This window comes from Pleurodeles waltl, chromosome 8 (assembly GCF_031143425.1).
Source record: "Pleurodeles waltl isolate 20211129_DDA chromosome 8, aPleWal1.hap1.20221129, whole genome shotgun sequence".
NCBI lineage: Eukaryota > Metazoa > Chordata > Amphibia > Caudata > Salamandridae > Pleurodeles > Pleurodeles waltl.
Window position 1 is genome coordinate 643,329,330 of NC_090447.1, and position 27,275 is coordinate 643,356,604.

The following is a 27,275-nucleotide window of genomic DNA, read 5'->3' on the forward strand; positions in this document are numbered from 1 at the left end:
TCGGTGGACCCTGGGGGACGCGTCGCTGTTGCAGTTTCTCTTGAAGTGGGGAGACAGGCCGGTAGGGCTGGGGCCAAAGCAGTTGGTGTCTCCGCCTTCTCTGCAAGGCTTCAGGTCAGCAGTCCTTCTTCATCTTAGGTTGCAGGAATCTGTTTTCCTAGGTTCTGGGGGCCCCTAAATACTCAATTTAGGGGTGTGTTTAGGTCTGGGGGTTAGTAGCCAATGGCTACTAGCCCTGAGGGTGGCTACACCCTCGTTGTGCTTCCTCCCTGAGGGGAGGGGGCACATCCCTAATCCTATTGGGGGAATCCTCCATCTGCAAGATGGAGGATTTCCAAAAGTCAGAGTCACCTCAGCTCAGGATACCTTAGGGGTTGTCCTGACTGGCCAGTGACTCCTCCTTGTTTTTCTCATTATCTCCTCCGGCCTTGCCGCCAAAAGTGGGGACGTGGCCGGAGGGGGCGGGCATCTCCACTAGCTGAAATGCCCTGTGGCGCTGTAACAAAGGGGGTGAGCCTTTGAGGCTCACCGCCAGGTGTTACAGCTCCTGCAGGGGGAGGTGAGAAGCACCTCCACCCAGTACAGGCTTTGATACTAGCGACAGAGTGACAAAGGCACTCTCCTCATGTGGCCAGCAACATGTCTGGTGTGTGGCAGGCTGGCAAAACTAGTCAGCCCACACTGGAAGTCGGGTATGTTTTCAGGGGGAATCTCTAAGATGCCCTCTGGGGTGTATTTCACAATAAAATGTACACTGGCATTAGTGTGCATTTATTGTGCTGAGAAGGTTGATACCAACCTTCCCAGTTTTCAGTGTAGCCATTATGGTGCTCTGGAGTTCGTGTGTGACAGACTCCCAGACCATATACTCTTATGGCTACCCTGCACTTACAATGTCTAAGGTTTGGCTTAGACACTGTAGGGGCACAGTACTCATGCACTGGTGCCCTCACCTATGGTATAGTGCACCCTGCCTTAGGGCTGTAAGGCCTACTAGAGGGGTGACTTATCTATACTGCATAGGCAGTGTGAGGTTGGCATGGCACCCTGAGGGGAGTGCCATGTCGACTTTCTCGTTTTGTTCTCACCAGCACACACAAGCTGGCAAGCAGTGTGTCTGTGCTGAGTGGAGAAGTGTGGCTCAATGGTTAGAGCGGCAGACCCTGAAGCAGAGTTCTGGCTCAAGACCAGGGTTCAAGTCCCGCTTCGGCAGGTCTTGGGCTCAATTCCCCTTGACCAGATAATTCTCGCCTCGGTGCCTAATCTAATTCATGGGTCCCACTCTGTAACTCTGGGCAATAGCTTGCTTAATCTCCACAACGGGCCCAACAGCGCTTGGATGCCTGGCTTCACCCTGGGGGTGCTCAGGAGTGGGCGCCTCACAGGGAAAAGCCAGGAGGGGTTCCATAGCGGTATGAGTTGAAGTTGAAGCTCAGCTTCTGGAAAGGACAAGCCACCCTAACTCTCGGGCTTGGCAAAGATAAAGCAAGGCTGTGCGCTCAGAGATCCCATAGCAAAAAAAGATCCAGAATCCTTCCTGGAGGTGAACTGATGATGTACTAGAGCGTAATCTGTATCTGACTGTGACGCGCGGGTTCTATCTTCCTCTCCTGGAGACACAGAGTAGAAGGTTCTCCCTTTATGAAGCACCTGTAAGCTCCGCCCGCTGAGCCACGCCCCGTCCACCCTCGAATGTAGGTAAAGGAATTCCCGCTTTTTACCAGGATGACGGACAGCTTTCCAAAACGACCCCACTGCGTTTACCGCCGATTCCGGTGGTATGTTGTTGATGCGCAGAAGCACGAGGACATCTCCACAAAGACGCACTAGTAACAATAACATTGCCAAAGGCACACAAGGTTGCTGGAGACGTTTACCCAGTGGCCCATCACGTACCCCTATTGTACAATATAAACAGGGTATATAAAACATGCTAGGTAACACTTACTGACATACTCGTAGAAAATACTCCGGTTGTGTAGGCCACGATGCTCATTTTACAGAAACTAAACCTCAAAGGAAGCACTTACCAATATAAACGTAGCAGGTGCCGCAGTCGAAGCTCAGCTTCTGGAAAGGACAAGCCACCCTAACTCTCGGGCTTGGCAAAGATAAAGCAAGGCTGTGCGATCAGAGATCCCATAGCAGAGGAAGATCCAGAATCCTTCCTGGAGGTGAACTGATGATGTACTGGAGCGTAATCTGTATCTGACTGTGACGCGCGGTTTCTATCTTCCTCTCCTGGAGACACAGAGTAGAAGGTTCCCCCTTTATGAAGCACCTGTAAGCTCCGCCCGCTGAGCCACGCCCCGTCAACCCTCGAAATAGGTAGGGGAATTCCCACCTCTTGCCAGAATGATGGACAGCTTTCCAAGGCGACCCCACTGCGTTTGCCGCCGACTCGCGTGGTGCGTCGTTGATGCGCAGGGGCGCGAGGACATCTCCGCGGGGACGCACTAGTGGCAATGACATTGCCGGGGGCACACAAGGTTGCTGAAGACGTTTTGCCCCCGTGGCCCATCACGTACCCTAGTGTACAATGTGGACGCGGCAGATGCCGCGGTTTGAAGCTCACCTTCTGGAAAGGACGGCCCACCCTGGCTCTTGGGCTTAGCAGGGATGGGGCGGGGCGGGGCTGTGCGCTCAGAGATCCCATGGCGGAGGGGATCTGGAATCCTTCCTGGAGGTGAGCTGATGATGTGCTGGAGCGTGGTCTGTGTCTGACTGGGACGCGCGGTTTCTGTCTTCCTCTGCTGGAGACACAGAGTGGAGGGTTTCTCCCTTTGTGGAGCACCTGTGGGCTCCGCCCGCTGGGCCACGCCCCGTCCACCCTCGAGGTAGGTGGGGGAGTTCCCGCCTTTTTACCAGGATGATGGATGGACGACTAAGTATTTTTTACCCATGTTTCTAATTATGTATTGTATGTGCAGATGTGTGTGTATAGTCATGTGTGTGTGTGTGTATAAATATATATATATATGTGTATATGTTGTTTCTGTGCCTGGCATGTTTCTATGAATTTCTGCTCTCTTTTTATCACACTTATCTACTCATCGCTCTTATGTCATGTCTCTATCAAACTATCCTCCATTCTCACTCGGACTCATCCCAAATCCCTTCGACCACTTCCATCTCCTAAATATCTCTGCCTAAGCTCATCCCTCCACCCCCACATCTAACTCACCAAACCTCACTCTACCTCTGTGACCTCCCACACAACCCTACTAAATTCTCCTGCATTCATCTCACCCTGCTACTATGCTCTCCCTAACCCTTCCACATCCTCTTTCCCCTCCGCCCCCCTTTTATTCATCTCAAGCCTTTGTATTGAGCAAATGAAGGATAAACTCCCAATTAACACTTCTGGATTTCTTTCCTCCTCCACCCCTCCATTACTCCAGTCAATCTAACTAACAAACTCTCATATCCGCAACTCAAATTAACTCATAATAATACTAAAACTGTACTCCTTATTAAATTATACTAATCCATCACTAATTCTTGTTGGGTACCGGAGTAGCGTGCTACTCATCGAAAAGCGCTTCGACGCCTCGTCAGGGGTAGTAAGCGCTATATAAATACGATTACAATACAATACAATACAATATACTCTTATGGCTACCCTGCACTTACAATGTCTAAAGTTTTGCTTAGACACTGTAGGGGCATAGTGCTCATGCACTTATGCCCTCACCTATGGTATAGTGCACCCTGCCTTAGGGCTGTAAGGCCTGCTAGAGGGGTGACTTATCTATGCCATGGACAGTGTGAGGTTGGCATGGCACTCTGAGGGGAGTGCCATGTCGACTTAGTCATTTTCTCCCCACCAGCACACACAAGATGGCAAGCAGTGTGTCTGTGCTGAGTGAGGGGTCCCCAGGGTAGCATAAGACATGCTGCAGCCCTTAGAGACCTTCTCTGGCATCAGGGCCCTTGGCATCAGGGTTACCAGTTACAAGGGACTTACCTGGATGCCAGGGTGTGCCAATTGTGGAGACAAAGGTACAGGTTAGGGAAAGAACACTGATGCTGGGGCCTGGTTAGCAGGCCTCAGCACACTTTCAAATCATAACTTGGCATCAGCAAAGGCAAAAAGTCAGGGGGTAACCATGCCAAGGAGGCATTTCCTTACACCATATTAGAGGTTTGTGGTCTGTCTGAACAATAAAGTGAGTACCAAACAGGTATGGTCTCACCTTTTTCAGTGCCCAGACCACAGCAAAGGCCTCCCTCTCTATGGCAGACCAACCCTTCTCTATAGGGGTCAACCTCCTTCTGGTGACAGCAACAGGTTGATCCTGGCCCTCAGTGTTAAGCTGTGATAGAATTGCCCCTACCCCTAATTCAGAAGCATCAGTCTGGACTATGAATTTATTGGAGTAACAAGGGCTTTTTAGGACTGGTGCAGAGCACATTGACTGTTTAAGCTCATCAAAAGCCTTTTGACAGCGAGCTGTCCACAATACCTTTTTAGGCATTTTCTTGCTGGTGAGGTCATTAAGAGGAGCTGCAATGGAGCCATAGTTCTTAATGAATCTCCTAAAGTACCCTGTGAGACCTAAGAAGGCTCTCACCTGGGTTTCAGTTGTAGGGGGAGCCTGTTCCATAATGGTTTGGATCTTCCCCTGCAGTGGTGCAATCTGTTCCCCACCTACTAGGTGGCCTAGATAAACTACTTTCCCCTGCCCTATCTGGCACTTTGAAGCCTTGATAGTGAGGCCTGCCTTTTGCAGGGCCTCCAAAATTCTCCATAGGTGGACCAGGTGATCATCCCAGGTGGAGCTAAAGACAGCTATATCATCTAGATATGATGCATTAAAAGCTTCCGACCCTTGCAGGACTGCGTTCACCATCCTCTGAAAAGTGGCAGGTGAATTTTTCAAACCAAAGGACATAACAGTGAACTGATAGTGCCCTCCAATGGTGGAAAATGTTGTTTTAGGTTTTGCATCTTCTGACAACGTAATCTTTCACTCCCAGAGTCAGCATTTTCTGTACCTCTTATTTTATGCAATCTCTGACATGGTCAGGCTGCCTATAATTCTTACTTTTGACAGGTAAACTGTCTCCAGTATTGATTGTGTGCTCACACCAGGTAGTTGCACCTGGGATAAGTGAGAAGACGTCAGAGAATTGGCCTAGGAGATTTATACAGTTGTCCTTCTGCTCAGCAGTAAGGCAATCTGCAAACACCACTCCCTCCACTAAGCCATCAGCTTCAGTGGTGGAGAAGAGGTCAGGGAGTGGGTCACTCTCTTCCTCCTGCCCCTCATCAGTTGCCATGAGCAGGGTTAAGTCAGCCCTGTCATAGTAAGGTTTCAGGCGATTGACATGGAGCACCCTAAGGGGACTCCTGGCAGTGCCCACGTCTACCAAGTAGGTGACCTCACCTTTCTTTTCAACAATGAGACGGGGTCCACTCAATTGTCCTGGAGTGCTCTTGGGGCCACAGGCTCCAATACCCACACCTTCTGTCCTGGGTGGTACTGGGTCAGGAGGACAGCCTTCTGGTCATGCCATTGCTTTTGGAGCTCTTGGCTGGCCTGAAGGTTTTTACTGGCCTTTTTCATGTACTCAGCCATTCTGGATCTTAGGCGTACATAGTCCACAATGTCTTGCTTTGGAGCTTTTAAAGGTTGTTCCCAACTCTCCTTCACCAGAGCAAGGGGACCTCTTACAGGGTGTCCAAAGAGGAGTTCAAAGGGGCTAAAGCACACTCCTTTTTGGGGTACCTCCCTGTAAGCAAAAAGGAGGCATGGCAGCAGGACATCCCATCTCCTTCTGAGTTTTTCAGGGAGTCCCATAATCGTACCTTTGAGAGTTTTATTAAACCACTCAACCAGACTATTTGTCTGTGGATGATAAGGAGTAGTAAACTTGTAAGTTACACCACACTCCTTCCACATAGCTTTGAGGTATGTAGACATAAAGTTACTGCCTCTGTCTGACACCACTTCCTTAGTGAACCCACTCTGGAAAAGATTCCCAGGAGGGCTTTGCCACTGCAGGAGCTGTAGTGGTCCTTAAGGAAATAGCTTCAGGATACTTAGTGGCATGGTCCACTACCACAAGGATAAACCTATTGCCCGAAGCTGTTGGAGGGTCAAGGGGCCAACTATGTCAACCCATACCCTTTCAAAGGGCATCCCAACCACCTGCAGTGGAATTAAGGGGGCATAGGTGTGCCACCAGTCTTGCCACTGGCTTGGCAGGTCACACAGGAGCGACAAAACTCCTTAGTGTCCTCTGACATGTGAGGCCAGTGAAACAATGGAACAAGTCTGTCCCAAGTTTTACTCTGGCCCAAATGCCCAGCCAAAGGAATATCATGTGCCAAGGTCAGAAGAAACTCCCTATACTGCAAAGGGATGACCAATCTCCTGGCAGCTCCAGGTTTAGGGTCCCTTGAATCAGTGTACAGGAGGTTATCTTCCCAATAGACCTTATGGCTATCAGTGATATCCCCATTCTGCTGTTTGACAGCTTGCTGTCTTAAACCCTCTAGTGTGGGACAGGTCTGCTGTGTCACACTTAGCTCTCCCTAGCAGCCCCCCCTGCACTCAAAATCTCAGTAGTGTCTGCTGCCAGCTCATCTGGTGTAGGTTCTGCACAGGGAGAGGGTTCCTCTTCCTCAAAAGGGAAATCTTCTGGAGAGGGAGGGATAGTGGGCAATGACTTACCCTTTCTACCCCTAGTTTTTGGGAGCACTTGGTCCATTATTTCAGGATCCAAGCTTCCCTGTCCTCTTTGCTTCTGGGCCTGAGCCCTTGTGAGAGCAAAGATATGCCCTGGAATGCCCAGCATTGCTGCATGAGCCTCCAACTCCACTTCAGCCCAAGCTGATGTCTCCAAATCGTTGCCTAATAAGCAGTCTACAGGTAAATCAGTGGCTACCACAACTTTCTTTGGACCAGTTACCTCCCCTCAGTTGAGATTCACAACAGCCATGGGGTGGCTAAGAGTGTTGTTATGAGAATCAGTCACTTGGTACTGCTGACCAAGTAGTTGTTGATCAAGGTGAACCAGTTTCTCAATCACCATAGTGACACTGGCTCCTGTATCCCTGTACGCCTCAACCTCAACACCATGTATTAGGGGAAGGTGCTTGTACTTATCCATATGAAGGGGACAAGCAACCAAGGTGGCAAAGTCAATACCACCATCAGAGACTAAAACAGCCTCTGTGATCTCCCTAACAAGATCAACCCCAACTACATTACCAATGGTGAGCCCAGCTACACCCTTTGATTGGCTGTTTGTAGTAGACTTCCTACTACCACTGTTATTACTAGGGGCACTAGAGGACGCAGTTGGGGTTGTGGTAGTGGGAGCCTTGGTGTTTTTCTTTGGGCAGGTGGAATCACTTGCCCAATGGCCTTTACTCTTACATAAATAAACCATGGCTTCTTTTGATTGTTGGAAGCGGATTTGGACCCACTTCCCCCAGAGAATTTTTGTGGGCCTGATGAAGACTCAGAATGTTTTTTATCCTTGTCCCCAACCTTGTCAGAAGACGTACCATCCTTCTTCTTGCCATCCTTGTCACCACCTGTATGAACTTTTCTGTTCACTCTTGTTCTGACCCATTTGTCTGCCTTCTTTCCCAGGTCTTGGGGAGAGGTCAGATCTGAGTCTACCAAGTACTGATGTAACAAATCAGACACACAATTATTCAAAATATGCTCTCTCAGAATAAGATTATATAGACTTTCATAGTCAGTCACCTTACTGCCATGTAACCATTCCTATAAGGCCTTCACTGAACAGTCTACAAAGTCTGTCCAGTCTTGAGAGGACTCTTTTCTGGTATCTCTGAACTTTATCCTGTATTGTTCGGTGGTGAAGCCAAATCCATCTAAGAGTGCATCTTTCAAAACTTTGTAGTTGTTGGCATCACTTTCTCTGACAGTAAGGAGCCTATCCCTACCCTTACCAGTGAAAGATAACCACAAGATAGCAGACCACTGCCTTCGAGGGACCAACTGTACCATACAGGCCCTCTCAAGTGCAGCAAACTACTTGTTGATGTCATCTCCCTCCTTGTAGGGGGGGGGCAATCTTGTGCAGGTTTCTTGACTCTTGTTCTCTTACAGGATTACTATTAAGAACACTGCTGCTGCCACCATGGGGAACTAACCCCAACCTCTATCTTTCCCTCTCTACATCTAGAGATTCCCTGTCTAAGGCCAACTGCTGCTGTCTCAGCTTCAGTCTGGCCTCCTCCTACCTCAGCTTTCTGAGTTCCCTTTCTAGGGTGTTATCCTCAGGGTGGGAGGCTTGGGAATTCTGAGATACAGAGGTGATGTGGGAATTGACAGAAGTGGACCTGTCTCTAACTGGATGGATTTAGTTACCTTTCCTTTTGTAGTGAAAGGTGCCCTGCTAGTGTGTGACCCCCTCCCGCTACCAGTTTCACTGGCTGGCCTGTTACCTGACAGGTCTTGGGAAGAACCCCCCCAGAGTCCTTGGGCCCTCCCCTGATTCTTCCTGGGTACCCTCCTCCTCCACCTCCTGATTCTGGGATGAGCCAGACTGGTTCTGGTCACTTTCCAGGAGAAGGCTAAGGAGAAGATCTTTGGTAGGGTTCCTACCAATGCTTAAACTTCTTTCTATGCCGAGACCCCTTAAACTTTTAAACTTTAAACTACCATAGGTTGCCTGAACAACTTTGGGAGTGGCCTCTACTACTGACATAGTTGTAAGAAAGAGTTTAGGACAGAGGAAAAAAGTTTAGAAACTTTTAAAAGAAAAGAGAAAAGCTTTTCAAACTTTTCAAAACTTTTCAAAACTTTTTAGAAAGTTTTTAGAAAGAGAGTTAAACTGTTTAGGTTAACTGTGTATATTTGTAAGTATTTGGAATATGTTTTTCTTATGAAAAGCACCAATGACAAAGTGGTAAAGCAGTTACAAGTACTTATCCCACCACTGCACCACCAATGTAGGAAGCTGGCCTGGTTTATAGTGGGTACCTGATGGTACTTACACCTTGTGCCAGGTCCAGTTATCCCTTATTAGTAGATTAGTAGTGTTCTAGCAGCTTAGGCTGATAGAGGTAGCTATAGCAGAGCAGCTTAGGCTGAAGTAGGAGACATGCAAAGTTCCTACTATACCACTTTTATCATATAGGTACTATATCATAAGAAACACAATACTCTGAGTTACTAAAAATAAAGGTTATTTATTTTAGTGACAATGTGCCAAAAATATCTCAGAGGATATACTCCCTTAGGAGGTAAGTAAAATACACAAAATATACACACAAACAAAATCAGGTAAGTAAACAGTTAGAAAAGTAGTGCAAACGCTGTAGAATACAATATGATGCAATAGGCCTAGGGGCAACACAAACCATATACTCTGAAAGTGGAATGTGAACCACGAATGGGTCACTGGGAGTGTAAGAAAACACTAAGGGTGTCCAAGATACCCCACCCCAAGACCATGAAAAGTAGGAGTAAAGTGATACTACTTTCCCAGAAACACACTAAACTCGTGATAGGAGATTCTGCAAAGACCACAACAGACTGCAAAGCACTGAAGACGGATGCCTGGACCTGAGGACCTGTCAAGGAAGGGGACCAAGTCCAAGAGTCATGAAAGTGTCCCGGGGGGACAGGAGCCCACTAAAACCCAGATGAAGGTGCAAGATGGCTGCCTTCGGATGGAAGAAGCTGAAGATTCTGCAACGACAAAAGGTGGCAGGAAATTCTCCTTGGTGCAGAAGATGTCCCACGGAGTCCTGGAGGATGCAGCTTTGTTTCTTTGGAGAAAGACCACAAATAAGCCCTGAAGATACAGAGGGGGCCCTCAGCAAAACAGAGAGCCCACGCACAAGAAGGCGGCACCCGCAGAAGTACTTCAACACGGGTTCAAGAAAACTGAGCACGACGGTCATCTCAACACTACAAAAGAGCGTCCCACGAAGCCGGTGGTCAACTCAGCAAGTTGAGCAATGTGGGACGGAGTGCTGGGGACCTGGGCTAGGATGTGCATGAAGGATTCTTTGCAAACATGCACAGAAGCCATAGCAGCTGCAGTTCACGCAGTGCAGAGGATTACTGTCTGGAGAGGGGAGGCAAGGACTTACATCCTCCAAATTTTGAGAGTTGGATCACTGGACAGTCTGGGTCACTTGGGTCCACCACCTGTGTTCCAGGTGCCACGCTTGTCAGGATGAGAGGGGTCAGAGAGTACCGGTGATGCTGAAGTTTGGTGCCTGCTGGAGCAGGAGGAAGATTCCGTCGACCCACAGGAGATTTCTTCTTGGCTTCCAGTGCAGGGTGAAGGCTGACAGCCCCCAGAGCATGCACCACCAGGAAACAGTTGAGAAAGCCGGCAGGATTAGGTGCTACAATGTCGCTGGTAGTCTTCTTGCTACTTTGTTGCAGTATCGCAGGCATCCTGGAGCAGTCAGCGGTCGTTCCTTGGCAGAAGTTGAAGAGGGAGATGCAGAGGAACTCTGGTGAATCCTTGCAAGTCGTTATCTGTGGAAAAACCTACTGGAGAGACCCTAAGTAGCTCTCAGAGGAGGTTTGGCCACCTAGTCAGGTAAGCACCTATCAGGAGGGGTCTCTGACGTCACCTGCTGGCACTGGCCACTCAGAGGCCTCCATTGTGCGCTCACACCTCTGGATACAAGATGGCAGAGGTCTGGGACACACTCGAGGAGCTCTGGGCACCATCCCTGTGGTGGTGATGGACAGGGGAGTGGTCACTCTTTCCTTTGTCCAGTTTCGTGCCAGAGCAGGGACTCGGGGTTCCCAGAACCAGTGTAGACTGGCTTATGAAAGGAGAGCACCATCTGTGCCCTTCAAAGCATTTCAAGAGGCTGGGGGAGGCTACTCCTCCCCAGCCCTTAACATCTATTTCCAAAGGGAGAGGGTGTAACACCCTCTCTCAGAGGAAATGCTTTGTTCTGCCTTCCTGAGACTGGGCTACCCAGTCCCCAGGAGGGCAGAACCCTGTGTGTGGGTTGGCAGCAGCGGTAGCTGCAGAGAAAACCCCAGAGAGCTGGTTTGGCAGTGCCTGGAGTCCATGGTGGAGCCCCGGGGATGCATGGGATTGGCACCCCAATACCATATTTGGAATGGGGGGACAATTCCATGATCTTAGACATGTTGCATGGCCATATTCGAAGTTACCATTGTAATGCTACATATAGGTATTGACCTATATGTAGTGCATGCGTGTAATGGTGTCCCCGCACTCACAAAGTGCGGGATAATTGCCTTGAACTATGTGGTGGCACCTTGGCTAGTGCCATGGTGCCCTCACACTTAGTAACTTTGCATCTAACCTTCACTAAGGGAAGGTTAGACATATAGGTGACTTATAAGTTACTTAAGTGCAGTGTAAAATGGCTGTGAAATAACGTGGAAGTTATTTCACTCAGGCTGCAGTGGCAGTCCTGTGTAAGATTTGTCTGAGCTCCCTATGAGTGGCAAAAGAAATGCTGCAGCCCATAGGGATCTCCTGGACTCCCAATACCCTGGGTGCCAAGGTACCATATACTAGGGAATTATAAGGTGTTCCAGTGTGCCAATTAGAATTGGTGAAAATGGTCACTAACCTATAGTGACAACTTTAAAGGCAGTGAGAGCATAAGCACTGAGGTTATGGTTAGCAGAGCCTCAGTGACACAGTTAGTCACTACACAGATACACACATTCAGGCCACACACTATGAGCATTGGGGGCCTGGCTAGCAGGATCCCAGTGAGACAGGCAAAAACAAACTTACATACATGTGAAAAATGGGTGTAACATGCCAGGCAAGATGGTACTTTCCTACAGGGTCTGGCCTACTACTTCTAGCCCCCCGTGGAGTTTATTAAACACTCATGGCACCCATTGGTATCTATTGGACACAATAACCACCCGCCAGGACATGACAGTGAAGCATTAACCATGCCATTCTGGACCCATTCGTCGACCTAATCTTCATTCGCATTTAGATATTTTTGCCATTTATGAAATTTTGCAGGTACAGGAATCCTGGGCGTGTTCAATTCCTTAATAGTTGCTAAGCCTAAACATATTGTTTGTTGTACAGTTTCATTTAAAAAAAATAATTTGAACAGGTATCAGGCATGCTCTAAACAAAGCTTGCTTCCCCCTTATTTGCCAATGTCTAGTTCCCCACACACTTTTTAAGTCAATTGACTTCAGCCAATATGCATAGCCTTCTATGGTCAACCGGGAAACAAAGAAATTTGAATAACTAAATTTCGTATTTGTCAATAATATGCGTACATTTTCTGTCAGTGGCAATTTAAAATAATATGACTCAACATTTTTAACATCATGCCCAGAAAAATATGTAAACTTTTCAGAGTATGTTTTAGAACTCCCTAGAGGTGGAGTTGAACAATGTTCCCATTGTGTGTAATTAAAAACAGTCTTTGGGGTACTTGCTCTGTGGATGAAATGGTGCCCATAATAATTATAGCAAAACATATCACCATAATTTTCTTTAGATTGATAAACATCTTCGTTTTTAAATACAGTATAATACTGCAATTCAGTCATCATAGAATCAACTATTTTCACATCCCAATCATCAGAAATGACTCCGGGTATTATTACATCGTTCATAGAAAGTTTAAACACATTTGGTATTTGAATGACCTCTGTGGGGCCGTATATATCAAATGTTACTTTATCCCAAACAATCCCATCAGGAATTGGTATGGCAGAAATCTTTACAAAAGACAAGTCTCTGCAGACCTTGAGAGAAGAAAAATGTGGTTTTAGGACCTCATCCACCAGTTCAACGGTCGATTTTTCAGGAAGAAAATGACCATGTATTAGTAAAAAGAATGTTATAACAAACCCAATCTAAAGCAAGAAAGGCAATACAGTCAAGGAAAGCGGCAGATAGTTCCACGATAGAATAAAGTAAGTTGCTTTAAGCCACTTTATCAGCTTATGTGTTTTTGACAGTTCAGGTGTTGAAGAGGCAAATGAGTCCGAAACATTATTGTTCATGCCGGCAAAGTATCCGTGTTTGTAGGTGGAGTGTGTGTTTCCTGTGGTGGTTCAGAATAGATGGTTCCATCCGTCTGTGTTGAAGCTGTGTCAATGTGTTCAGTTATTTCTGTATTGTTTGATGTCAGTGGAACCAATGCAAGATAATTTTCTACCCTCCCTAAGCTCGGAGAGGTGTTAATGTTGCTGCTTACAACTTGTAAAGGAACGTCTTGACCAGTAGTGAGAGGGATTCAGGAACTACTGACTGTGCCTTTTGGTCAGCTGTGCAGGATCGGCCACATGGTTTAACTTGACATTGTCGATAGATACAAAGTGATTTTCTTTGGCACCTGCCAACGGTGGTAGGATGACAGTTCTGATGCTGTGCGTTCCCATGACTGGGACTGGTGCACGATAAGAAGGACCAAATTAATTTTTCACAGCAACCTTTTCACGTACTGGATCCCCAACTTTAGCAATCCAGTCTGTAGGTGTTACTGGTACATCATTAATTCCTGTGGAGGCAGCACTGGCAGAAGTGTTGTCACAGAACTGTTGCAATTCCTGTAAGACAGTGACACATTCATTTATGTCAAATTATGTGTCTGCCGCCTCCACGCCAGGACCATCAAGATCTGTAACATACAATTGAGTTCCGAACAGGGACTCATATGAAGTACGGCCCCCCAGGGACATTCTAGGCAGATTGTTAAATGCTCTCTGGACTCCATACAGGTGGTTAAGCCAACTATGACCCTACCTAAGACTCTGGCTGTTGAGGACTGCTTTAAGTCACGATTTAGTCGCTCCACAACACTATTTCACTTGGGTTGAAATGGAGACGAGTACTGGAGTTGGATCACCAATGAAGACATGGCGTCCCTGAATGCCCTTGAGGCGAAACAGGGCCCTGGTCCGAGTGGAAAGCCACAACTGCATATGTACCAATGCAGACTCGTAAATCTTTAATAACAGTCCGAGCGTCAGGCGGGCGTTGTGGCCACACCCATAGAAATCTGAAGCAGGAGTCAACAGCAACTAAGATGTATTTGTATGCACTATCTGGTGTTAGGGGACCACAATGGTTCAAGTACACACATTGTAAAGGTTTGTTAGAAGTTAGGAGGGGTGTCTGTGGCGGGTGCTTAGCAGTGGAAACTTCAGTTTGTTGGCAGACGTCACAACAAAGTACATACTGCTTGGCCTCTTTGTATAGGCCTGGCCACCAATAACAGGCTTGCAGCAATGATATTGTAGCCGCCACACCAGCATGGGCAGATGCTACCCCTCATGCACTACTCAACTCTGGTCTTATATCTTTGTTCGGAATATCTCTAACCCCTACACCTGGTATCTTAACCTCAGCATTTAGGCAGCCTCCCATTTGGTAGGAATATTTAGCAGGAAATGCTTTTGGATAGGGCCTACCATCAGCTGTAGCTTTCACAGCAGCCCATATGTCTTTGTCCAGTTTCGCACCTAAGCGGGTTACTGCAGCAACAGTGGCCGTGGCTACTGCTGACTTTGTGGCTTCATCAGCCAGTGTATTCCCAGAAACGTGTATTCCAATGCGCTGATGTCCAAGTGTATGCACAACATGGACATTTGGTAGTGTTTCCTTCCGATCCGCTACTTTTTCCCACAGAAGTCTGTGTTTAATGGTGTTGCCTTTAGAATCTCTGAACCCATTCTGGCAACAGTAATGCAGGTATTCATGAAAGGACTTGACACAATAGTACGAATCACAAACAATCAGCGTCAGATGTGCAGCATCCCTATGTTCCAGTGCCATTACCAGAGCCTTTAGCTCTGCTAACTGTGCTGTGCAATCCCCTAGGGTTTGCGCAAATGTATGCTGGGGACAAAATTTATTATCTTCCATGTTGCCACTTACGACTGCACAAGCAGCGGAGTATTGGTGCTTTGTGCCAATTGCAGGTTGCTCTGAGCCATCGGTGCACATGACTCTTTAAAAATGATCAATAGGTAATGTGTTTGCTGGAACTGGGTATTCTAGTTCATATTGCAAAAATTCTTGAGTTTGTAATTTGGGGTCGAAAATGTAGTCTACATCAGTGTCTGTCAAAGACGTGGCCCATTGTATCCAACATGGATGTCGTGCTTTAGCGTTTGGAACGCTGGCTTTGGTGACAGCCTCAAGGGCTGGAATTGAAGAGACGACAATAATGCGTTTGCCCTGAGCTAGAGGTCTTTCTTTAATGACAGCCATCTGTACGGCAGTGAGAATTTTCTCAGTGGGAGCAAAGCGTTGTTCTGCTGCTGAGTACAAATGTGATTTATATTCAGTCGGGATGGTTTCACCTTCTTTAAAGGTTACATAGGTGAAACCAATGGCACTAGCAATTACTCTGATGACCAAGTGTGTTTTGCTGTCTCTTGTGAGTAAATGTTGTGCTGCAAGCATGTCTGTCTGCAGGTCTCTGAGAATGCGTGTGTGTTCTGCTGTCCAAAATCTACTTGAAAAGTCAGGACGTATTGAGTCATTTAAAGGGTTTATGCGTGTTGCATAGTCTGCAATGTAAGTTCTGCCAAAATTTAGGAAACCCAATAGAGATTGGAGTTTTTAATGGTATTTGGAGCTTGTAATTGTGCGCATTTTTCTAAGAATTGTAGCACTAGGCTCTTTCCTTCCCTCAATAGCTCATATCCCAGAAACAGGACTGTTAGAAATGGGGTCTTTGGTTGGCAGTCAGGTTACCTCCTGTCCAAGCAAGCAAGGACACTCACTCTAGTCAGGGTAAAAGAGAATCACCCTCACCTAAACCCCGCTAACCCCCTTGGTAGCTTGACACGAGCAGGCAGGCTTAACTTCAGAGTGCTAGGTGTAAAGTATTTGTACCAACACACACAGTAAATTAATGAAAACACTACAAAATGACACAACACAGGTTTAGAATATTTATCTAAACAAAACAAGACCAAAACAACAAATATCCACCATACACAAGTCAAGTTATTAATCAAAATGCAAAAAGAGTCTTCATGTTCTTTTAAACACAATGCTAATGCTGTTAGAGTGAAAATGTACCTGGGTCACGTAAAAATAACCCGCACAGGCGAGTGTGAATCAAAAAGGGTAAGCAGTGCATCGATTTCTCACCCGCAAGCGAGCTCGTGCTTCGTTTCTCCTTCTCCGGTCTGATTGGCGTGTGTTGTTTCTTTCCCCGCAGGAGAGAGATGCGTTGATCTGGACAAAACACCTCGGGTCCAGGAAGGCTTGCGTTGTTTTTCCGTGCCCAGCGATGTTGCGTCATTGCAGCCTCCGTCAGCGATGCCGAGCGTCGTTTCTCCAGCCGCGTGTGTCAATTTCCCCGCTGCGCTGCAAGCGCTGTGTCGATTTTAGCCATGGAGCAGGCGGCGCATCGCTTCTTTAGCCGCTCTCGGAGATTGCATTGGAAATTTCCTCACATGCCGATCTGTGTGTGGATTTCCAACCTTGGTCCACCAGTTTCACCTGTCAAGGCCCCAGGAACTGGATAGGGGACCACTTGGCAGGGCAGAAGTCTCAACAGAGGCTCCGGGTGCTGGCAGAGAGAAGTCATTTCTGTCCCTAAGACTTCAACAACAGGAGGCAAGCTCAGTTTCAAGCCCTTGGAGAGTCCTTCTCAAGCAGGAATATACCACAAAGTCCAGTCTTTGTCCCCTTGCACCGGCAGAAGCAGCAACTGCAGGATAGCCCCACAAAGCACAGTCACAGGCAGGGCAGCTTTTCTTCCTCAGCTCTTCTCCAAGTAGAAGTTACTCTTGGTTTCCAGAAGTGATCTAAAGTCTGTGGTTTTGGGTGCCCGTCTTATACCCATCTTGCCCTTTGAAGTAGGCTTACTTCAAAGAAAAGTCTCCCTTGTTTGTGAAATCCTGCCTTGCCCAGGCCAGGCCCCAGACACACACCAGGGGGTTGGAGACTGCATTGTGTGAGGGCAGACACAGCCCTTTTTAAGTGTGAGTGACCACTCCTCCCCTGTCCTCCTAGCACAGATGGCTCATCTGGATATGTAGGCTACAACCCAGCTCCCTTTGTGTCATTGTCTAGAGAGAGGTGCAAACAGCCCAACTGTCAAACTGACCCAGATAGGGAATCCACAAACAGGCACAGAACGGTTTAAGCAAGAAAATGCTCACTTTCTAAAAGTGGCATTTTCAAACACATTTCAAACACACAATCTTAAAATCAACTTTACTAAAAGATGTATTTTTAAAATGTGAGCTCAGAGGCCCCAAACTCCACATGTAAATCCGGTCCCAAAGGGAATCTACACTTTAAACATTTTTAAAGGCAGCCCCCATGTTAACCTATGAGTGGAATAGGCCTTGCAACAGTGAAAAACGAATGTATCAGTATTTCACTGTTAGGACATATAAAACACAGTATATGTCCTACCTTAAACATACACTGCACCCTGCCCATGAGGCTACCTAGGGCCTACCTTAGGGGTGTCTTACATGTAAGAAAAGGGAAGGTTTAGGCCTGGCAAGTGGGTACACTTGCCAAGTCGAATTGGCAGTTTAAAACTGCCCACACAGACACTGCAGTGTCAGGTCTGAGCCATGTTTTACAGAGCTACTAATGTGGGTGACACAACCAGTGCTGCAGGCCCACTAGTAGCATTTGATGTACAGGCCCTGGGCACCTCTAGTGCAATGTACTAGGGCCTTACCAGTAAATTAAATATGCCAATCATGGATGAACCAATTATATACACATTTTGTATAGGAGCACTTGCACTTTAGCACTGGATAGCAGTGGTAAAGTGCCCAGAGTAACAAAAACAGCAAAAACAGTGTCCAGCACACATCAACAACCTGGGAAACAGGCAAAAAATTAAGGGAGACCATGCCAAGGATGAAAAGTCAAACAAGTTCGCTAAGGAAGGCTATTTTTGTTTTATTGAAATTGAATTTGTGGCCAAATTCAGTTAACCCTACAACAATGCGGGCTACCTTAAATGTTGCAGCAATTCATCATCCATGAGATAGATATCATCTACATAGGACAATGCTTCAGGATTAATGTCGTGCAAGATTGAAGTCACTCGAGCCGCGAGCAGTCCTGGACTGTTCTTGTACCCCTGGGGTAAACAACTGAATTTTTTTCTTGGAGCCTAGTGAGCTGAAACTTGCTAAGTCAGGCGCTTTATTTTGGCAGAAGAAACCATTGGAAATGCCCAGTGTAGTTTTGTATTTTGTGCACACTATGTTGTTCATCAGTGCTGTGCTATGTGAGTTTTGTATAGCATATGTACGTGTGTGACTGTTTAAATGTCTGTAGTCTAAGACTATTCTGTATGAATGGTCCAGTTTAGCTACTGGGAATAAAGGATTATTCATTGGTGAGACGCAGGGTTCGATTACACCCTGGTACTCCAGTTGTGTGGGGATTTCCCCCACAGTGCTTTAGCATCATGTTTAATAGGATACTGGGGTTGATATTGGGGCTGATCTTTAATAGGAAGTACATGGTGGGGGGAATATTTGTCCCAACCTACGTGGTTGTGATATAACGCAGGTGCCTGCGCCAATGCCCAATCGATGGCATAGGATTCTACGAGTTCCTCGGGGACAATGGGCGAGAAAGAAGGTTTGATAACATCTTCCCCATATGGGCAGGTACGGACAAATTCAGGTGGCCAGTCTTGTTCGGCCAACAAAATATCATATATATTTACTACGCGATCCCACAAGATTGCGTCTATTGTGCGTTCAATGTCTCCATCTAACTGTAGCATTACTTTGTACATCCTATCAGGCGTGGAGACACGCATGTCCACAGTTTCTACTTGTAGAAAGTCATCAGTTGCTTTCACCTCCAGATGCTCTAGAAGATTCCGGCGAACTATTGCGACCTCTGCCACGCTGTCTAGCAGCACTAGTGCCCACTTCCTGTTCTTCAAGAGGACCCTGTTCTTGAGTGGCATGTCGAGCCACAACTGCTGCCACCTTTTTCTTTTTAAATTGGGTTTTTTGTTGGGGAGGTTTTTCTTTCTGTTTAACAGAAACCTCTGTTGAGCGCTGTGATTCCTGTCTCGGTTTCACGTACTCTGTTCTTCGCTCTGACCGCCCACCTCTCTCACTGCGTTTTTCAGATGAGTCCTGAAAGGAACGAGACTGGCGTGCATCATTATATTGATATCTGTCAGGCGTCTTTATATTATCTCTATTTCTGAGATTATATGTATTCTGCGGGGTATCCGTGAATGGAGATTCTAACCTTTCTTTCTTAGGTGTTTGTTGTCTTTTATCCCGGCACTTCTTGTTACCCTCAGAAGCTTGCTTGGAAAAATCTTTATTAGATTTACCCTGAAATTGTGGTTTTATTGGTCTGGACCCCAGACTATCTCGACCAATACTAGAGTAGGTCTCCACGATAATCTTTGGCAGCTTACATTCTTGATCCTGTTGGGGAATATACCAGAGCCAAATGTGCACCGCTAATGCGACCGCTTTACCTTTAATGTTAATTAAAATAATTGAGGATACTGTGGAAAAGTTGCCCAGTAATTGCATCCCCAAATCCAGGGCTGGGGAAGCCCCGTATTCATCTTGAATATGTTTCAACACTTCTGGTAAGTTGGCAAGTGTCAGTGTACCATGTTCGGTAGTATAGAGCGCGGCAACTACCGTGCCCCACGTATTACATTTATCTATTGTGAGAACCATCCCAAATGGCAAGCACATTGTTAGTATTCTATGTTTATCCTGAGGTCCCGTATGGGGAAATACTGCTTCCATTGCATTTATTTTTTGTGCTAACCAAAACTGAATTTCTTCTCGTTTGGCGTGTACCTTACCCATGATCGAATGTACAGTTGCAGGGTTAATTCCTGGCATCACAGCATGTTGTTGCGCTGGAGCAGCACGTGACAGGTTTTTATTTAATGTTTGCATTACAAACTGTACTAGTTGTCTGTATGTTGCCGTCAATTCAATGTATAAGCGACGGACTTCAGCTACCACTAGATCTGCTGCAGCAGAGTGAGCTGTATAAGTGGCCAATAAAGGCCAGGTAGGACCATCATTACTTAGAGGACCTAACCTAACTGGTAAAATTGTGTGGGGTAGGGCACCATCAAGCCAATTATTATGTACTTGATAAGATAAAGGTATTTCTAAATATGCGTACGCTCTGTATTGTCCAGGTACGTTTGCAGGTGTATAGTGATGAAATGTGTTTGTGTTCCCATCAACTGTTGGAAATGTGAGCCAAGAATAGAAGAGTTCTGTTCTATAAGCTGCTTGTGCGCCCACCACCAATGTGACTGGACCCCCCGGGCCATTAGGCCATTTCCCAATAAATGTGCAGTCAGGGGTTGTCTTATATTGACAGCAATTGCTACCTGCTGTGGATTTGCCACATTAGATGGTAAATTTATTCAGAGATAAGCACCCCAAATGGGGATATTCCTTTTAGGGTTCAAACTTGAACAACCTCTAGCATCAAATAGGTGTTCCCTACTTAGCTGAGGAGGAAATCCTCAACACCACGGACATCTCAGTATATAATACTGAGGTGTCCTTGTATATAGTGAGACAGAGATACTCAGGAGGACCCGAAAATTAGAGCCTGACCAAATGTTGGAGGCGCCATGTCGCGTAGACTCTCATTATTCTATTGACACTACTGGATTTTGAGCAGAAGAATCGCCTGCGGTGTGGGAGACTGAGTCTGACCAACTACAGGTGACTCCTGTCGCCCCAATCCGGGTTTTGCTTGGGCTGACTAGCAGTGCCTCATCTCCACTCAAGGGCAGGGGTGATTGGGCAGCTGAGCGCATGACATAATTGACTCCTCAGGGAAATTGTGGTCACTCAGGTCTCATCCGTTTCTCTCAGTTACATTAGTCTCACATACACAATGACAAACAGAGGCAGTATATGTTTCAATAATGTTTTAATGAAGCAACTGCATCTTAGATAGCAAAGCATGGGCTGCAATACCCAGGAAGATACAGCATAACAAGATCAAAATATTGTCAAGGACAGTAAAGCATAGAAATAACGCTACCATGTTGTCACTAGAATCACTAGACTAATTCCTAACTAGGCTATAATAGAGCACAGCATGTTAATCTCTAATTCTGCCCTTCAGGTTCCCCTGGAAAGACATCATTCCCCATAACTGAGTAAAGGCCTGAAGTCTGCATAAGCAGATGTAGCGAAGCATTTAGCAATCAGCATACAGTTGTGGTTCTCTGGCTGGAATCTCCCTCTAATGTGTAAGGGACAGGGAGGTGTTTTATAATAAAACAGCTGATGTTCTGAGAAAATGTCCCTATGTAAGGATGTGTGTTTTTTTATGAATGTCAGAGTCAAAACTTGTACCACGTTCACTGGCAACCTATCTTACTGCAGCCTTGAAAGAAGCACCAAGTGAGCAAGAATGTCTTGTTTGAGAAGGTAGTGCTGGCCTAGGCAAAAACAGTTAGATAGAGAAAAATAAAACAAGACCGCAAAAGTGGCTATTGTAAGACTAATAAAATGAAGCTGAATAAAATATATATAGGTTAAAGTGCACAGCGGCAGGCCTAGTATGCTAACATAACATGCATGGAGCTATGATTAAAATGGCTACACGACAACTGGAATCCTGCTAACCAGAACTCCAGTACTTATGCTCTCTCTGTTTCCAAATGTGTCCCTATAGTCTAGTGACTCCATATTACACTCTAGAGTGGCACACTGGACCTCCCCTTTAAAGAGTCCCTAGTATATGGTACCTAGGTTGGGATCACTGTGAGTTGTGCTACGATGACTGCATTCTGCAACTCCTTTTCCCCATATCCTGGGACTCCTATGGGTGCAGCCTGGTCTTCTGAGGCCTCTTTGAAGTGCTGAGCACCCCGGCTGTCTCCTCAGTCTGAATTGAGACCCCCAGATCCCTCCTGGTCCCAGGTAGTGCTTTTTCCCTCCAACCGTCACGTTTGCGTGAGCCAAGGCTTGTTGGTGGAATCCAATGATGAAAACCAGCCTGCATCCAATGTCTCGACGTGGGACATCTCTTGCACCAAGCAGGAACCTGCAGGTGTCTTCTTTGGTTCATTTCTGACTTTTTCCTCCAACTGGAGAATTCACTTTTCTTCCTGGACTCTTCATCTGTTCTTGGACTTGGTCTACTCTCTCCACAGGTCTTCAGGTCCAGGAATCCATTGTTGGTGTCTTGCAGTCTTACTTGTTTTTTGCATAAGCCTTTATCATGCTTTAGAGTTTGTTCTGAGGAAACTTGCTGTACTTTACTCCTGTTTTCCTGGGCTCTGGGGTTGGGTACTTTACTTACCTTTGGTGGTTTCTTACACTCCCAGCACTCCTCTACACACTACTCTTGCCTAGGTGGGGAACCGACTTTCGCATTCCACAATTTTAGTATATGGTTTGTTTTGCCCCAAGGCCCATTCTAGCCTATGGTGATTTTCACTGTTTGCACTATTTTGTGTATTTTACTTACCTCCTAAGGGAGTATTGCCTCTAAGATATTTTTGTCCTTGTGTCACTAAAATTAAGTACCTTTATATTTGGTAACACTGAGTATAGTATTTCTTGTGTGTGACTACTGTGTCACTATAGTGGTACTGCAAAAGCTCTGCATGTCTCCTAGTTCAGTCTTGCCTGCTCTGTCGACAGCTACCTCTAGACAGCCTGGCTTCTAGACACTGACTACATTTCACGAATAAGGGAAAACTGGACCTAGTATAAGGTGTAAGTACCTGTACGCCTGTCGTCTGGAGAGGGGATCCAAGCCACCGGTCGTTGCTGCAGAGAGGTGCCTGCTGAAGCAGGGCAGTGACTCTGTCACTCTACGGGAGATTCCTTTGTTTTTTCTGATGGAGGCTGAAGACAGGCAGACCTCGGAGGATGCACGACCTGGAAACTGTTGCAGTTTCTGGCAGGAACTGAAGTTACAATGTTGCAGAGGTCGTCTTTGCTTCTTTGTTGCAGTTTTGTAGAGTTCCTGGAGCAGTTAGCGGTTGATCCGTCAGTAGAGGATTATGTAAAGGATACAGAGGATTCGTGCTGGAGTCTTGCAATCCGAATCTGAAGAAACACTCAGAGTAGAGACCCTAAATAGCCCTGAGAGGGGGATTGGTCACCTAACCACGTAAGCACCTATTAGGAGGGGTCTCTGACGTCACCTGCTGGCTGCAACATCTATTTCCAAAAGGGAGAGGGTGTGACACCCCTCTCCTAAAGGAAATGCATTGTTCTGCCTTCCTGAGATTGAGCTGCTCAAGCCCCAGGAGGGCAGAAGCCTGTCTGTGAGGTGGCAGAAGCTGTGGCTTCATTTAAAACCTCAGTGTAGGTGGCTGGCCTGGTTTGTAGTAGGTACCTTGGATACTTACACCTTATACCAGGTCCAGTTATCCCTTGTTAGTGAAGTAGTAGTGTTATAGCAGCTTAAGCTGATAGAGGTAGCAATAGCAGAGCAGCTTAGGCTGAACTAGGAGACATGCAAAGTACATGCAATACCACTTGTAGTTATACAGTACTTATACAGAAGTAAAGATAATACTCAGTGTTAGCAAAAATAAAGGTAGTTTATTTGGGTGACACAGTACCAAAAATATCATAGAGGCAATACTCCTTCTGGAGGTAAGTATTATACACAATATATATACTAGACACCAAAATAAGGTAAGTAATTAGACATAGGATAGTGCAAACAATAGGAAAGGTAAAGAATGCAATAAGAGAAAATAGGTCTAGGGGCGACACAAACCATATACTAAGAAAGTGGAATGCAAATCACAAATTTCCCCCTAGACAAGTGTAGTGTGTGCAGAATCGCTGGGAGAGTAAGAATACAGTAAAGGTAAGTAAATTACCCCACCCCGGAGCCCAGAAAAGCAGAAGTAAAGTAATGCAAGTTTCCTTAGGACACACTACACATCGTTATATGGTTTATTGCAGTAACCAAGCAAATCTGCAAACAACAACTGCTGGATTCCTGGACCTAAAGACCTGCAAAAGAAGGGGACCAAGTCAGAAGTCAAAAGAAGTTCCAGGAAGGAGAGGAGCCTCTTCTAACCCAGAAGAGGATGCAAAACAAGAGTCCCTGGTTGGACGAAGACTGCAGTAATGCACCATAGGAAGGTGCCAGTGGGTTTCTGCATGATGCAAAGGATGTCCCACGATCTGAAGAAGGATGCAGATGTGATTTCGTGTTGGAAGTTGCCAACAAGCCTTGGTTACGACAAAGTTGTGTTTTGTGTCAAAATGGCACTGGCTGGACCCAGGAGGAACCTGGGGGCCTCAATTTTGTGTGAGGAGGAAGAAGGCACTCTCAGCACTTTAGAGAGCCCTCAGCATGCCAGCCAGCACCCACGGGAGTCCCAGGACACGAGGAGAAAGGAGGTGCGAAATGCGGTTGTTGCAGCACTGCAAAGAAGGGTCCCACGCCGCCGGAGGTCAACTCAGCGAGTTGAGTGTTGCAGGATAGTGTGCTGGGGACCTGGGCCAGGCTGTGCATGAAGGAATTCTGCAAATAGTTCACAGAGGCCTCAGGAGGTGAAGAAGACGCAGTACACAGGGGTACCATAGCTCTCAGGGAAGGCAAGGTCTTAACTCCTCCAAATTGCGTCAGCAGGACCTCAGGACAGTCTACATCGATGGGGTCCACCCTCTGTGTTCCAAGGAGCATGCTCGTTGCTGTGAGAGGAGTCCAAGAGTACCGGTCATTGACTTAGAAGGTGCCTGCGTCAGCAGGGGAGTGACTCCGTCACCCCAAGGGAGATTTCTTTGGTCCTTCTGGTGCAGGTTGAAGACAGGGAGTCCTCAGAGCGTGCACACTGTGGAAACTGTTGCAGTTGCTGGCTGGAGCTGAAATTGCAGAAGAAAAGTATCCCTTGTAGATACTTTGTTGCTGTTACAGCGGTTCCTGGAGCAGGCTGCGGTTGATCTGAGGTCAGAGGATGATGTAGTAGTTGTAGAGGATTCCTACTGGAAACTTGCAAGTAGAATCTGAAGAGAACCCACAGGAGAGACCCTAAATAGCCCGGAGAGGGGGATTGGTTACCTTATCAAATAAGGACCTATCAGGAGGGTTCTCTGATGTCACCTGCTGGCACTGGCCACTCAGAGCCCTCCAGAGTGCCCCCACACCTTGCAGAGCAAGAGGGTTGAAGTCTGGGACACACTTGAGGAGCTCTGGTCACCACCCTTAGGGTGGTGATGGACAGGGGAGTGGTCACTCCCCTTTTTTTTGTCCAGTTTTGCACCAGAGCAGGGGACAAGGGGTCCCTGAACTGGTGTAGACTGGCTTATGCAAGGAGGGCATCATCTGTGCCCTTCAAAGCATTTCCAGAGGCTGGGGTAGGCTACCCCTCCCTAGCCTGTAACACCTATTTCCAAAGGGAGAGGGTGTAACACCGTGCTCTCAGAGGACATGCTTTGTTCTGCCTTCCTGGGACTGAGCTGCTCAGACCCCATGAGGACAGAACCCTGTCTGTGAGGTGGCAGCAGCTGTAGCTGCAGTACAAGCCCCAGAGAGCTGGTTTGGCAGTACTGGGGGTCCATAGTGGAGCCCCCATGATGCATGGAATTGATTCCCCAATACCAGATTTGGAATGGGGGGACAATTCCATGATCTTAGACACCTTTTATGGCCATATTCGGAGTTATCATTGTGAAGCTACATTTAGGTATTGACCTATATGTAGTGCACGCTTGTAATGGTGTCCCGCACTCACAAAGTCCCATGAAATGGCCCTGAACTATGTGGGGACACCTTTGCTAATGCAAGGCTGCCCTCACACTTAGTAACTTTGCACCTAACCTTCAGCAAACAAAGGTTAGACTTATAGGTGACTTATAAGTTACTTAAGTGCAGTGAAAATGGCTGTGAAATAACGTGCGTCATTTCACGCAGGCTGCAGTGGCAGTCCTGTGAAAGGGTTTGTCTGAGCTCCTTATGGGTGGCAAAAGAAATGCTGCAGCCCATAAGGATCTCCTCGAACACCAACACCCTGGGTACCTAGGTACCATATACTAGGGACTTATAAGGGGGGTCCAGTGTGCCAATTTAAATTGGCAAATCACTAGCGTACAGTGACAAATTTAAAAGCAGAGAGCGCATAAGCACTGAGGTTCTGGTTAGCAGAGCCTCAGTGACACAGTCAAGCACTACTGACAATACACACAGTAGGCCACAAACTATGAGCACTGGGGTCCGGTTTGGCAGGATCCCAGTGAGGCAGGCAAAACACACTGACACTAGTTTTTTATCTATGAGCACTGGGGTCCTGTCTAGCAGGATCCCAGTGACCCAGTAAAAACACACTGACACACACTCACAAACAGGCCGAAGGTGGATGTAACCATGCTAGAAAGAGGCTAATTTCTCACACTCAGAAGGCTGGTATGGTAGAACTGGGGGTCCACTGTGAAGCCACCATAGTGCATGGGATTGTGAAACCAATACTAGAATCAGTATTGGGGTACAATTCCCAGTTGTTAGACACCCATCTTGGAGTTACCAGTGTGAAGCTGTGTATGTTTTGAGAATTAATCTAATAGGGTGTAAATTGGGGGAAAGAACCGGCGCTGAAGGATGATAGTGTTATATTGTACATAAATGGTGCAAACACAGGGGAACACCCCAAGTCCCCTAACTGGTTTACAAAGTAAACACAGACAGACACAAAACAATTGTGATGCACTCATTGATAATGTCTTATAAGTCATTATCAATGAGTGCATCACAATTGTTTTTGTGTCTGTGAATGTTTTGACCTATGTGCAGTGCACACCTAAAATGGCATCCTCACACTCATGAAGTCCGTGAAAATGGGACTGGATGGCGTGGGGGTACCTCTGCTAGTGCAGGGGTGCCCTCACACACAGGTACTTTGCCCCCAGCCTTCAGGGTTGGGAGACCTTATATATAGGTGACTTGTAAGTGACCTGGTGCAGTGAAAATGGCTGTTAAATCGAGCATGCACTATTTCACACAGGCTGCAATGGCAGTCCTGTAGAATCCTTTGTATGGACTCCTTATGGGTGGCAAAAGAAATTCTGCAGCCCATAAGGATCCCCTGGAACCCCAATGCCCTGGGTACCTAGGTACCATATACTAGGGACTTATAAGTGGGTGTCCAGTATGCCAATTTGGAGTGAATTCCTGAGATACCAGTATGTAGTGACAAATTTGGAACCAGAGAGAGCATAAGGACTGGTATCCTGGTTAGCAGGATCCCTGGGACACAGTCAAGTATACTGACGAAAACAGTGAAACATACTGACAAGTAGGCCACAAACCATATGCACTGGGGTCCTGGCAGGCAGGATCCCAGTGACACATTC